Source organism: Rana temporaria, chromosome 3 (genome assembly GCF_905171775.1).
Source record: "Rana temporaria chromosome 3, aRanTem1.1, whole genome shotgun sequence".
NCBI classification, from domain to species: Eukaryota; Metazoa; Chordata; class Amphibia; order Anura; family Ranidae; genus Rana; species Rana temporaria.
In genome coordinates, this window is record NC_053491.1 from 91,789,469 (window position 1) to 91,803,836 (window position 14,368).

At 42.6% G+C, this 14,368-nt stretch overlaps 1 protein-coding gene across 2 annotated transcripts in view; it reads left to right on the forward strand.

The window, feature by feature from the left end:
• The window catches only part of LOC120931479 (nuclear receptor ROR-alpha), a 637,829-nt gene that overhangs the window by 220,568 nt on the left and 402,893 nt on the right, over positions 1 to 14,368 (forward strand). The window lies entirely within an intron of this gene.

Sequence of the window (14,368 nt, forward strand, 5' to 3'; positions counted from 1 at the left end):
TTTCATTGCTTTGGCCATAAGGAGGAGCTCTTGTCCTAAAATGCAATCTAAGGCTCATCACTAAAAGCAAGAGCAGTCAGTGTGACTATGGACATTGTGAATCTACCTCAATGTGTCACACAGAAATACCATACAATAATATACTGTACATGCAGAGAGGTCAGGTTAGTATTAATACCACAGAGCAATAACAGTTAGGTTTCTAAGTTCTATATATAAACTCCTTCAGGGGTTCATATTTAATTTCCCAATACCATTAAACACTAATGAGTTCACTCAAATCTGCAATACAGTGAGGAACTATGAAAAGTCAGAAGTACAGTACTCACTTTACAGTCTATTGTGACCCAGCCAATGTCTATTTGTTTTGCTTCTAATTCTTCTGCTTGATGTCTAAACAGACATTATTCAGCCAATACAATCATTTTCATTCCAAGTTTAGATTTTTCAAATGTTTTTTCTGTTGTCATAATGGGATTGATTTACTAAAGGCAAATATGCTGTTCGCTTTGCAAGGGAATTTTCCGCAGAGTTAATGAATGAGGTGAAATTTCACTTTGCAAAGAATACAATAACAAAGAAAATTGAAAATACAGTATTTTTGCTTGCACAGGATTAGACGATGGAAGTCTTCGGTTTCCATCTCATTCACTAAGATCTGGGAAAAATCCTCTTGCAAAATGAAAATGTGTTGGTCAGTTTATATTCCGGCACATTGCCTGTGTGCCAGGATGACTGCACTCCTAGGTATGGACAGGTGTTTAGTCATCCCACAATAGCCAATCATAAAGACTAGCACCCAACAGAAGCTGGGGAGAATATGCCGCTGCTGGCAAGGGACCTCGTGGGCGTTGGACCTCTAGAACAAAGGTTCCAGCTGTCCGGATTAACTGTATTTTTAGTGGGGAAGTGTTGATTGTTGCGCTAAGGTATTTCCAGCATGCAAAGCTGTATCATCTGAGGGATGAGAGAATAGTTAAAATTAGGACTGTTACTGATTAAAATTTTCATGTTCGATTATTTAAATTGTTTCTTAATCGATTCAGCGGCTAATTTCGATTAATTGTAACGCACATACAGATCCAACTACTTTTAGCTGATCTTCTTGCAGGCTGATTCCCAGTGCAGCTGCCAACCACTGGAAAAATGGATAGCAGGATACAAAAAACACACTAAGGCAGCGCTCAATGGGAATAGCATTAAAACTTTTATAGTCTTCAAGTAGGTAACAAAATATTGCACTGGAGATAAAATCGATGTAGCTACATAAACTGTAAAAATGGTGCAAACGGTAGCAAAAGCAGTCATAAAAACATGTAGCTAAGTATGATACTGGTATAAAAATGTGTACAACAATACCACTGCTGAATCCAGATGAGGAGGGGTTAACATCAGTCCGTCGGCATGTAGATGTCCCGTGAAGGGAACTATCACAACTCCCAGTGGATGGCTGTAGAATCCCAGGTTGATAGAGGGAAGTGTAACAGCCCTTGCGTGTGGCAGATAGTAAGGTCCCGCCGGCATGCAGATATGAAGGCACAGCAAAGGAGCCCTTCAGATGGACACGGCAAGCCCCGCCGGCGTCCGTGATGTCACCGGATCTCCAGCGGAACTCCCTGAATACCCGGAAGCCAGCGGAGAGGTGAGTACCGATCAAAAGAATTTTGATCGATCAAAAAAATTAATGATTAATCAAGGAATTAATAGTTAATTTCCATACACAGAGTGCTGTTCCAGGCGAGGAAGCTCATCATGGTTCATTGGAGAGCTGAGGCTCCCCCGACCCGTCCTGAATGGATTGCCAATATCGGGACAGTGTTGAGGATGGAGAAATTGATCTATCAGCACAGGGGTAACGCCCACAAGTTTGAGAAGCTATGGGCAAGGTGGCTGGATGTACCGGGTCTTGCCCCGGTGGACTTGGTGATGGATAGGTTGCTGGGCATTAATGTTGGGTGAGGCGTGGACTGTGATAGGATGCCACGAGAATGCTGTCTGGAGTGCTGGGGGGGGGGGGGGCGGTCTACCTCCAGATTGGGGATGCTATGTCTGTACTTGTTATTTTCTCTCTGTTTTTATTTCTATTTTATACTTGTCCCCGATATGTCGAGGGGATTTTGTATGCCTTGCACCTCTGCAAACTAAATAAAACTTTTGTTGGATTTAAAAAAAATAAAATTGTTAATTTCCACAGCCCTAGTTAAAATGTCAGGATTCTGAACATATAGTCCAAAATTTCTAAAAGATGAGCAGCAGAGAGTCAATAAATGAATAAAGTAATGTTTAGGAATGACTCCTGATAGGGGTGCAGGATTTTTAGGAAAAGTTCCTTGCCTGGGTGATTACCACAGGAAGTGTAGCTGGCACAGGGAAAGCAGCACACCAAAGGGTAGAAGAACCTCTGGGAAGAATACAAGAATGACAAGCAGCACCAATCTAAGTGCAGCAGTAATAATAACATATTTAATTTTGTAGTATTGCACTCACTCAGAACAGGATACAAGCAATCACATCTTTGTGAATGTCAGATGGACAACAGGGATCTAGAACGATCATCCAGGCAGCGCTGTGGTGCCTTGCTCGGCGGCGCCAGTGGTTTCCGGGGTCCAGGGCTAGAGAATACAGGGTGCAGGAGAAAGCTGTCACTTGGGAGGTCCCTTGTCTCAGTGGGAGGAAGCTATGATGTGCATGTGTTCGGAGCATGCGTGCTCCTTTATCAGGCATCTGCACTTAGATTGGCGCTGCTTGTCTTTCTTGTATTCAGGTTTTTAGTGTTGCCTCTGCTTCTATTTATGTGGTCTTTGGAGTAGGAATAAAATGGTATAGATCAATTTAAATCTATAGTATGTAAGAATGATAAGCACATTCAGCAACATTTCTGCAAAATCACAGCCTATCATATATAATAGTTCCAGATTGTCTGTTTGGAAGGGCAGTCTCTTTTAGACCCAAATCCAATCTTTCTTCCTCCGCATTTGTCATTGTTTCAGGCAGGACTAAATTTCCATCACTGTTAATAAAAATATCCCAGACACACCTCATATACAGCCAAAAAGGAATAAACACAGAAGTACAATATAGGGTGCTAAACAGTCCCAATAAGAGGGTGCATTCCCATCTACCCCCACAAAAACGACAATACAGAGAGACAGGACTAGCACTATGTTTTATGTACATTTAACCTCCCTGGCGGTATGATTCTTTCTGAAAAAACATGCTGAAAGCGGTACAATTATTTGCAAGGAAATTTGGCGTTTTATACTGTAGGCCTGTGATTTTTAGGAATAACTCACTTAAATCTGTCCAAACAAGAATCTAATAGGCATCCCGGGTATGACATTTTTTTAAAAACAAAATTTTAAATTATAATATAATAAATAACTATAAATAATTATAGCAAGTAATAATATAATTAAAATAACAATTATTCAATAATGTAATCAACTCAAAATCACTGAAATTTGCTCAGTTGCAGAATTGTTGCTGTCATTATTATTTTTTTTATGACGAATTTCCCCGCAAATCACTATCGCACAATTCTGCAAGTGATTATAATTTATTATCGCTGTTTTCTAGCTGATCTAAAACCATTTTTGACATAAAAAGACACTTTTGGTTGCTATGGACAATCTACAGTTTTCAGGCAGAAAGAAAGGTTTTTATTATATAAAATGACATGTAGGACACTGGGCAGACCACTAGGGACAAAGGGGATGTGTTTTTTTTACATACAGTACTGTAATCTATAAGATTACAGTATACTGTATGTATAGTGTTTGTTTACTTTTTTGAATTTGGCACCGATCTCCGCTCCCGTGCGTCGTAACGTCGCAGGGAACGGAGATCGGCGGCACAGGAGGACTCTAGTCTAGAGGATTCCCTCACTTTAGAGGGATTTCGTCTTACTTCCAGTTTTGTCTATACAACAGGACATGAAGGGAAATCTCCCCACTGGGACACAAATGGGGAAAAAAAAAGAACAATCCCTTATTTAAAAAAAAAAAAAGATTTGCCTTTAGTTCTGCCTTAATGCAAATGAGTACAGTGCCTTACGAAAGTATTCGTCCCCCTTGAACTTTACGACCTTTTGCCACATTTCAGGCTTCAAACGTAAAGATATAAAACTGTAATTTTTTTTGAAGAATCAACAACAAGTGGGACACAATCATGAAGTGGAACAAAATTTATTGGATATTTCAACCTTTTTTAACAAATAAAAAACTGAAAAATTGGGCGTGCAATATTATTCACCCCCTTTACTTTTAGTGCAGCAAACTCTCTCCAGAAGTTCAGTGAGGATCTCTGAATGATCCAATGTTGACCTAAATGACTAATGATGATAAATAGAATCCACCTCTGTAAACAAGTCTCCGTATAAATGCACCTGCACTGTGATAGTCTCAGAGGTCCGTTTAAGGCGCAGAGAGCATCATGAAGAACAAGGAACACACCAGGCAGGTCCGAGATACTGTTGTGGAGAAGTTTAAAGCCGGATTTGGATACAAAAAGATTTCCCAAGCTTTAAACATCCCAAGGAGCACTGTGCAAGCGATAATATTGAAATGGAAGGAGTATCAGACCACTGCAAATCTACGAAGACATGGACGTCCCTCTAAACTTTCAGCTCATACAAGGAGAAGACTGATCAGAGATGCAGCCAAGAGGCCCATGATCACTCTGGATGAACTGCAGAGATATACAGCTGAGGTGGGAGACAATCAGTCGTTTACTGCACAAATCTGGCCTTTATGGAAGAGTGGCAAGAAGAAAGCCATTTCTTAAAGATATCCATAAAAAGTGTTGTTTAAAGTTTGCCACAAGACACCTGGGAGACACACCAAACATGTGGAAGAAGGTGCTCTGGTCAGATGAAACCAAAATTGAACTTTTTGGCAACAATGCAAAACGTTATGCTTGGCGTAAAAGCAACACAGCTCATCACCCTGAACACACCATCCCCACTGTCAGACATGGTGGTGGCAGCATCATGGTTTGGGCCTGCTTTTCTTCAGCAGGGACAGGGAAGATGGTTAAAATTGATGGGAAGATGGAGCCAAATACAGGACCATTCTGGAAGAAAACCTGATGGAGTCTGCAAAAGACCTGAGACTGGGACAGAGATTTGTCTTCCAACAAGACAATGATCCAAAACATAAAGCAAAATCTACAATGGAATGGTTCACAAATAAACATATCCAGGTGTTAGAATGGCCAAGTCAAAGTCCAGACCTGAATCCAATCGAGAATCTGTGGAAAGAACTGAAAACTGCCGTTCACAAACGCTCTCCATCCAACCTCACTGAGCTCGAGCGGTTTTGCAAGGAGGAATGGGCAAAAATTTCAGTCTCTCGATGTGCAAAACTGATAGAGACATACCCCAAGCGACTTACAGCTGTAATCGCAGCGCTACAAAGTATTAACTTAAGGGGGCTGAAAAATTTTGCACGCCCAATTTTTCAGTTTTTTATTTGTTAAAAAAGTTTGAAATATCCAATAAATTTCATGATTGTGTCCCACTTGTTGTTGATTCTTCAAAAAAAATAGTTTTATATCTTTATGTTTGAAGCCTGAAATGTGGCAAAAGGTCGCAAAGTTCAAGGGGGCCGAATACTTTCGCAAGGCACTGGGCTAGAGTCATGTAGCATTTACAGCGGCGTATCTCCAGATACACCGCCGTAATTTAAAATCTGCGCCGGCGTATCGTTACGCCGATTCTCAAAGGCAGATACGCTCCAAAAATAGGCTTCCTCCACCGACGTAACTTGAATGCGGCGGCGTATAATTGTGTGCAATATTACGTTGGCCGCTAGGGGCGCTTCCGTTGTTTTCGGCGTAGAATATGCAAATTACCTAGATACGCCGATTCACAAACATACGTACGGCCGGCGCAATTTATTTACGTCATTTACGTTAGGCTTTTTCGGCGTGAGGTTGTTCCTGCTATTAGGAGGCGCAGCCAATGTTAAGGATGGATGTCGTTCCCGCTTCGAAATTTGAATTTTTTACGTCGTTTGCGTAAGTCGTTCGCGAATAGGGCTGGACGTAATTTACGTTCACGTCGAAACCAATACGTCGTTGCGCCGTACTTGGGAGCAATACACACTGGGATATGTACATGGACGGCGCATGTCAGGTCATCATAGATTTGCATAAAACACGCCCCCCCCCTTCCACATTTGATTTACGCGCGCTTACGCCGGCCCCATTTACGCTACGCCGCCGCAACTTACGGAGCAAGTGCTTTGTGAATACTGCACTAGCTCCTGTACGTTGCGTCGGCGTAGCGTAAATACAATACGCTGCGCCGCCGTAACTATGTGCGCCCCTACCTGAATCTAGCCCACTGTATATAAAGTACCTAAAATGAGTCCAGAGTACAGTTTACAGCAATGCAGCATAGTACATTTACAAATATACGTACAGTGGAACCTTGGAATATGAGCATAATCCGTTCCAGGAGAATGCTCGTAATCCAAAGTATTTGCATATCAAAGCGAGTTTCCCCATTGAAGTCGATGGAAACTAAAATAATTTGTTCGGCATTGACTTCAATGGCATGCAACACCGCATGCGGCCCGAGGCGGGGGGGGGGGGGTGCCGGAAAGCCTCGGAAACAGCCGGAAAGGCCCAAGGACAGTTTGGCTGAGCTTGGCAAACCTCAGAAAGACTCCGTTCACCAGCCTTTCCGAGGTTTGCAGAGGTCAGCCGAACTGTCCTCGGGCCTTTCCGGCTGTTTCCGAACGGCGCCATTCGGGTCCAGCACCCCCCACCTCAGGCCAAGCGTGGTACTGCACACCGCTTTGACCTGAACACTCGCAAACCGAGTTAGGATTTTAGGAAATACAGTGCTTGTATTGCGAACCGCTCGTTAACCGCGTTACTCGCTATCCGAGGTTCCACTGTACTCAATAAAACGTACATTAGGCAATAGGAAAACATAATGTATAATTTATACACATTTTTATATGATCGTTGGACCGTTACATTAACTTGAATTTTAGATCATTGGCAGTCTTAATAACCAATGCAAGTAGCAATGTCTAGCCAATTGGAATTCACTGTGCTGAAGCCAGACTAAGCTGGGAGTTAACTAGCTGGTTTTAGTTATTGAACTTTTTGTGTGATACTTTTCCCTGTAGTGCTGTTTTAGAGGAAGAGCAAAGAGATTGATGATCCTTATTAACTTGCAGCAGTTTGTATAAAAGCCAGGCTGACAGGCTGGAGGTTAGACTGCAAGCTCTTCTACAAGAAGAAAAATTCTTTGATAGAGCTGACAGAATTACAGCACAATGTCTTCTTCATAACATCTTTGTTATACTTTTACTTTTACAGAATAACAATGCCCAGTTGTGCACTTGATATCTAGAGGTGACGTGTATGTCCTATTAATTGGGCACTAGGTGAGGTTCAACACAATCTCTTAGGGGCATTGCTCTGAACACAGACATATCTGCTTTTTGACAGGCATGTCCCTGGGGATGGGACCTCTCCTGCAGGCCATCTCATATGACTGACAACACCACTCTGCTAACCTTTTACATAAAAAAAGCTTCCAGCATAGATGAAAAACTACCCAGCCAATTAGAACAGTATGTACCTCTTTCTGCCAATGTGCTCATTACAAATGACATCAAGCATGTTTGGGGCATCCTGAACATGGGATCAGCTCTTAGAGGGCCACTGCGTAGGAAGTTATGGATGTCTGTTCTGGACATCTGTGTAGTAAGGCCATCTCTTCTTTGCATATGGAAATGATATTGTATAGTGCAGTGCTAGTCTTTTTATTACCATTCCAATTTTTAGGTTTAGCATGTATAATATTTTTAAATTTCTTCCTTACCAAACCTTATTCCACGTACTAACAGTTGGGTCCACCTGCAGTGCTCATTGTATCAGTGCTAACAGTGCTAAAAGTAATACAATTATTCCCTACATTAAAGCACTTCTCTAAAGCCTCGTACACACGATCGGATTTCCATCGGAAAAATCCATGGAATTTTGTGCGACGAGCGTTGGACGCAGTGGCGGCCCGTCCATAGGGGGCCCCCGGGCGCCTCCCCCCCCCTCCTGTAGTCATAAAAAAAAAACGGGCCCTTTAAGGCTTTTAAAAATTTGTTTTGCAGCGCCGCGCAAATAACATACACTCATGCATTGCATGAGTGTATGTTATTGTGGCTAGCCTATTCAGATAACCGGAAATTGGGCGCCGATTATCTGAATGACAGCTGGTTGGCTGTGCGGAAGTGCCTATCAGGCTTTCCCAGTACGGCCCTTCAGCTCCCGGATGTCTTATCCTTGGAACGTAGTGGGCTACGTCCCTTGGATAAGACTGACGGCCGTCTCAGCCAATCAGGTTCACTGATTCTGGTTATCAGTAACCTGATTGGCTGAAGCGTCATCGAGGGCGGCAGAAGACATCGAGGGACCGTGGAAGGAGGATGGCGAACCCCAGAAAGGTAAGTGCCGGGTGGGGGGGCAATCTGACTGGCAGCATTTTACAGGGCACAGTGGGGACAATTGATGTGGGCACAGTGTTGACAATTGACGTGGGCACAGTGGGGGACAATTGATGTGGGCACAGTGGGGACAATTGATGTGGGCACAGTGGGGACAATTGATGTGGGAACAGTGGGGACAATTGATGTGGGCACAGTGGGGGACAATTGATGTGGGCACAGTGGGGACAATTGATGTGGGAACAGTGGGGACAATTGATGTGGGCACAGTGGGGACAATTGATGTGGGCACAGTGGCGACAATTGATGTGGGCACAGTGGCGACAATTGATGTGGGCACAGTGGTAACAATTGATGGCATGGCACAGTGTTTGCGTTTGATGGCACAGTGGCTGCGTTTGGCATGGCACAGTGGTGACAATTAATGGCACAGTGGTGACAATTGATGGCACAGTGGTGACAATTGATGGCACAGTAGTGACAATTGATGGCACAGTGGCGACAATTGATGGCATGGCACAGTGGCTGCATTTGATGGGCACAGTGGCTGCCTTTGATGGGCACAGTGAGGCTGCAATTGTCTTTTTTTTTTTTTTTTTCATTTGTTTGCGCCCCCCTAAAAATTTTGAGCACCAGCCGCCACTGGTTGGACGTGAACTTGGTATGGATACGGACGGCAAAACTTTTTCAGCCAACATACACAAAACTACTAAAATCAGCAGAGCTTCCCCTCATTTCCTTTCCACCCCTTGGATTTACAGCGACTGCACCTCCAAGTGCACTTTCAGTGCAATTTCAAGTGCACTTTGCACTTGTAGTGCAAAGTGGATTTGCCTTTTGTAAATAACCCCCATTGTGTTACATTTATTCAAAACAGTGTTACATAAAGCATTAGTTTTATATTGACCTCCTTTACTTTTATAATAAAAAATATTTTATTACTCAGATAGGTAGGGAGATGCGCCATCTATATCAATGATCATTAACTTGTGATCTCCTTGACTTTTGTTGCTCATCAGCTATCCTTATTGTTAGTGTATTGTATGTGTAGCTGAAGACAATTCCTCTTCTTTCAATGTAGACCAGGAAGGTCAAAAATTTGGACCCCCCTGTTTTAGATAAAGGTGAAGCCTTGTGAGCTCAGTCAGAACCTGACTTCTGTTCACCTGTAAGTTCTGGATGTTTTATCAACTTTGATATATTCTCCATAACATAAAATAAAATATTCAAGAGGAAGTCTGATAATGGACACAGTGGGTGTGCAAATACAGCAACTCAAGCACAGAGATCCCACCAAGACTTCCCAAAAGATATAAGAAACCATTCAGTGGTTTAAAGTGACCTATGCCATTCTTCCTACTCCCCTATCTACCTGTGCATAGAGGCCGCTGTAAACTGTTTGCTTCTCCGTCTCTCACAGCTCTCTAGCAATCTCTAGATAGTAACTGTGAAAAATATGTCTGACAAATCAATATTATCTCCAAGTCTGATCTACAGAGCTCATATGTAGCAATAATTACCCTACCAGCATGTCCAAAGACATGCTGATAGGTTAATTAGCTCAATTAACTGCACCCAAGATGGCTGCTTCATTTCCTAAACACTTTGAGTCCTCTGGGAAGAAGCGCTATAGAAACACAAATTAAATGAATTTAGTCATTATCACATAAAACGCAGGCATGCAAAGGTTTGAGAAACCTGATGCAACTATCAAGCAACTAGCAACTTTGAATAACAATATCATAAAAAATGGAGCCCCCCCCCCCAAGGAAATAACAACCCCCTCCCCCTCTCTGTCAGCTGGAGCTAGAAGAGAGAGAGCGGCTCTAATTGGAATCGCCGTGCCGCCGCCTTGCTTCCTGCCTGCTGTTTTTCTCACCGAGGATCATGGCACTGATTTCCAGGGGGGGAGGGGGCAAGCGCCCTCCCTTGCCCTATGGAGCGGAAGCCCATGATAGCAAGGATACAATGACACCTTCTCTGCATTCTCTTTTTTTTTCCCTATTGGCTGAGATCAGATCAGTGAGGGAGATTAGTGGACAGCTGTGGTCCAAATAATTGATTTCAACGTTCTGGTCAAGTCCACCAGAAGACACTCCTGGTGGACATGTAAACTGAGGCAATAAGCACAGTTTGTTCTTAACCTCTTCATGCCGACAGTACACAAATATGAGGCCTCTCACCGCGTGGACCTTGACACAGAGTGGTCATATTTTTGCATACCAAAATGTAAACAGACCTGTGCCGAGAGCACGCTCCTAGCACAGTTACCGGTGCCTAATGGAAAGCTCCCGATAGCTACTTGCAATCGTGAGCTTTCCAATCATGTGACCACTGTGACAGCCAATGACGGTGGTCACATGATCATAAACCCCACCTCACCTCCCGGCATCAGAAACCTCTTAAAGGGCTGGGAGGGGTTAATGTAAAAGTCCACTTTCAGGGCTGATTCGCACCACAATTTCTGAGTCCAGTTGTGTTTCTGCATGCACATTTTGTATGCATTTTGGTGCATTTTCATCTCAATTCATGTGTATTTTGGTGCGTTTTTGATGTGTTCCCATGCATTTTGCCACATTCCTGAGGCGTTCCACATAGAAAAAATGCAGCATGTTCTGCTTTTGTTGACTGTACTGGAACACACTGCACTGGTGTGAACTGGGGCTATTGTAATACATGGAAAACACTGTACATGCATTTTTGATACAGATTTAAAATGTACTGAACTGCATCTGGTGTGAACCAACCCTTAAAGGGGTTGTAAAGGTAAAAAAAATGTTTCCTAAATAGCTTCCTTTACCTTAGTGCAGTCTTCCTTCACTTACCTCATCCTTCGATTTTGCTTTTAAATGTCCTTATTTCTTCTGAGAAATCCTCACTTCCTGTTCTTCTGTCTGTAACTCCACACAGTAATGCAAGGCTTTCTCCCTGGTGTGGAGTGTCGTGCTCGTCCCCTCCCTTGAGGGGGCGAGCAGGAGTGTCAGGACGCCCACTAACACACAGCTCATTTCTCTATCTGCAAAGTAGAGAGTGTCCTGACTTGCCTGCTCACCCCCACCCCCCTCAAGAGGCTTTCTCCACACAAGGGAGAAAGCCTTGCATTACTGTGTGGAGTTACAGGCAGAAGAACAGGAAGTGAGGATTTCTCAGAAGAAATAAGGACATTTAAAAGCAAAATTGAAAGATGAGGTAAGTGAAGGAGGACTGCACTAAGGTAAAGGAAGCTATTTAGGGAAAACAATGTTACATTTACAACCCCTTTAAGGCTTAAAGCGGAACTACACTGCATCTGAGCACCACAAACCAAAAATTCTGTTTAATTCATTTTTAATATTAAAAGCAAACTCACCCACCCATTCATGTCTCCATGCTTTATTTTGCTGATAAATCACTCCCTAGCATTTTTGGCCATAGTCATCTTGAGTAAGGGCAAATGATTCATGTAGCATTTACTTCCTGGAATCCATCTGCCCTTAGCTCATGCCTGCAAGCAGGAGGGTGTGCTTAGCTTTAAAAACCCCTCCTCTCCTTCTGAAGGCTCCTGGGATGTATGACATAATTTGCCTAGGCATGGAAGCCAGGAATTAACTGAGGAAATGTAAAAAAAAGTTAAAACAAGTAAATTTGATATACTTTCCTATCTATTGACTAATGCTAGCAACACAAGGATTAAAATGATCAATGTTGATTGATAGAGTGAAGTTCCACTTTAACTCTTTTGCTGAGGTATGTGTTCAGCTGTTGTATAGACAGTATCTTATAACCAAGTAAATGTGCTCAGGAGGGGTTGAGACAGTGGCAACGTTTTTTTTAATACACGTGTAAAAAGGGTCTAAGACATAGCTTCTTACTTTTTGAGATGGGAACGAGGGACACCTATTAGCAAAAGTATAAAGGCATAGGAGTCACACCCTTTCACCCACCCTTAAATGTGAATTATACCAAAAAAATTATGAGTTCATTGAAATTTGATGAAATTGACAAATTTACAAATGCAACAATTTAGACATTGGATGAAAGGTTTAGCACTGTGAAATACTTTTTGAAAGATAAATAGTGCATTTTATATACAACTATATAGATCAGACAAAAACGAGGGACAAATAAGGAGGGAAGAGATACAGGGGGACTTTGTTTCAAATCAGGGACAGTCCCTTGAAATCAGCGACAGTTGGGATGCTAATGCCTCGTACACACGGCCAGATTTTCTGACAAAAAAAAAAGTCTGACTGGATTTTTTTCTATGAAGTCCGGCCGTGTGTAGCCTCCATCTGACCTTTTTTTTTCGGAAGTCCGACGGACCTCAAGCCTCGTACACACGACCGAGGAACTCGACGGGTGAAACACATCGTTTTCCTCGTCGAGTTCCTTGTTAGGCTGTCGAGAAACTCGACAAGGCAAGTTTCTCCATTCCCGTCGAGGAAAAAGAAGACATGTTCTCTTTTTGGCTCGACGGGATCCTCGACAGTTTCCTCGTCGAAAAATGTACACACGACCGGTTTCCTCGGCAAAAAAAAAATCCCAGCAAGTTTCTTGCTTGTTTTTGCCGAGAGACTCGGTCGTGTGTACGAGGCCTTAGATGGAGAACCTGTTCTCTTTCTTTCCGTCGGACTTTCAACGGACTCACGGCAGACTTTTCCACGGTCAAAAGTCCGACTGTGTGTACAAGGCATAAGAGGCAGTGGGTGAGATGCTTTTGGGGTGGTGAAACGTGTCGTTTCTTTTTTTTCTTTGTAATCTCAGCTAATATTTAAAATACTATTATTATTATTATTATTATTATTATAGATACATTTTAGATAAATTACTATACTGTTGAAACTAAAATTACTTTAAATGAACATATATGAATAAAAAAATGTGATGAATGGGATTTCATAGAGTTGTAAAAAAACATTTGGCCATTAACGCGTTTTCTTGACAGCTCAACATTTCTTTAGGGCACAGACACTGGGCCTGATTGGAGCAGCTGCTAATCCAACTTACACTGATGTTATACTCTGCACTCAGTGATGAATTGTTCTGGGAAGCTTCTACTCCAGGAGCTGCTAGGAGCAAAACCCATAAATACTTTATACATGAGGATCCTCAGCAGGCCACATACTGCTTGCTTTTATATCCATCTGCTTCTCTGCTGTGTTGGGGCCAGAAGATGCCCCAGTGTATATAATGATGTGGAGTATATTGCACAACAGAATAAACAAATGTGGTTGTATTAAATAATTGTATAGCATGCTTAAAAATTATATGGGGCCAGCAGGTTCTTGAATTTTGCCTGACGTATAATATTATTATTATTATTTAGGATTTATATAGTGCTAACAGTTCGTGCAGGGCCCTGCTTATTAGAGCTTACTATCTAAAAGGGAAGGTCAAGTGATACAAAAAAAAAATTTGGGGGTGAGATTTAAAGTGGGATTTCAGACCATCAGCTACATACACAGTTTATTATAAAAATAAATTGTGTATGTAGCGGTTTGTCTGGAATATATATACCGTATATACTTGAGTACAAGCCAAAGTTTTTTAGCACATTTTTTTTTGTGCTGAAAATGCCCCCCTTGGCTTATACTCGAGTCACCTTTTTGCGCCTGATCTCCCAGACATTGGGGACCCGGTACCGTCCGGTAGATCTTGGCACACATGTAGCCCCACTCTTTCTCTACAAACCGGGCACCCCTTCCATAGACTCCCATGTTAAACGGTAATTCCTCCGGTGACTTTGGGGACCCGGTACCAGCCGGTCGTAGGTCCCCTGGACCCGGAACTTGGCACACGTGTAGCCCCATTTCTCTTCTATAAGTGTGCAAAGTTTGTAGAGTTTATAGAGACCTACGGCTGGGGAGCACCGATTTTTCAAAGCCAGGCACCCCTTCCATAGACTCCCATGTTAAACGTCAGTCTAGTCATGG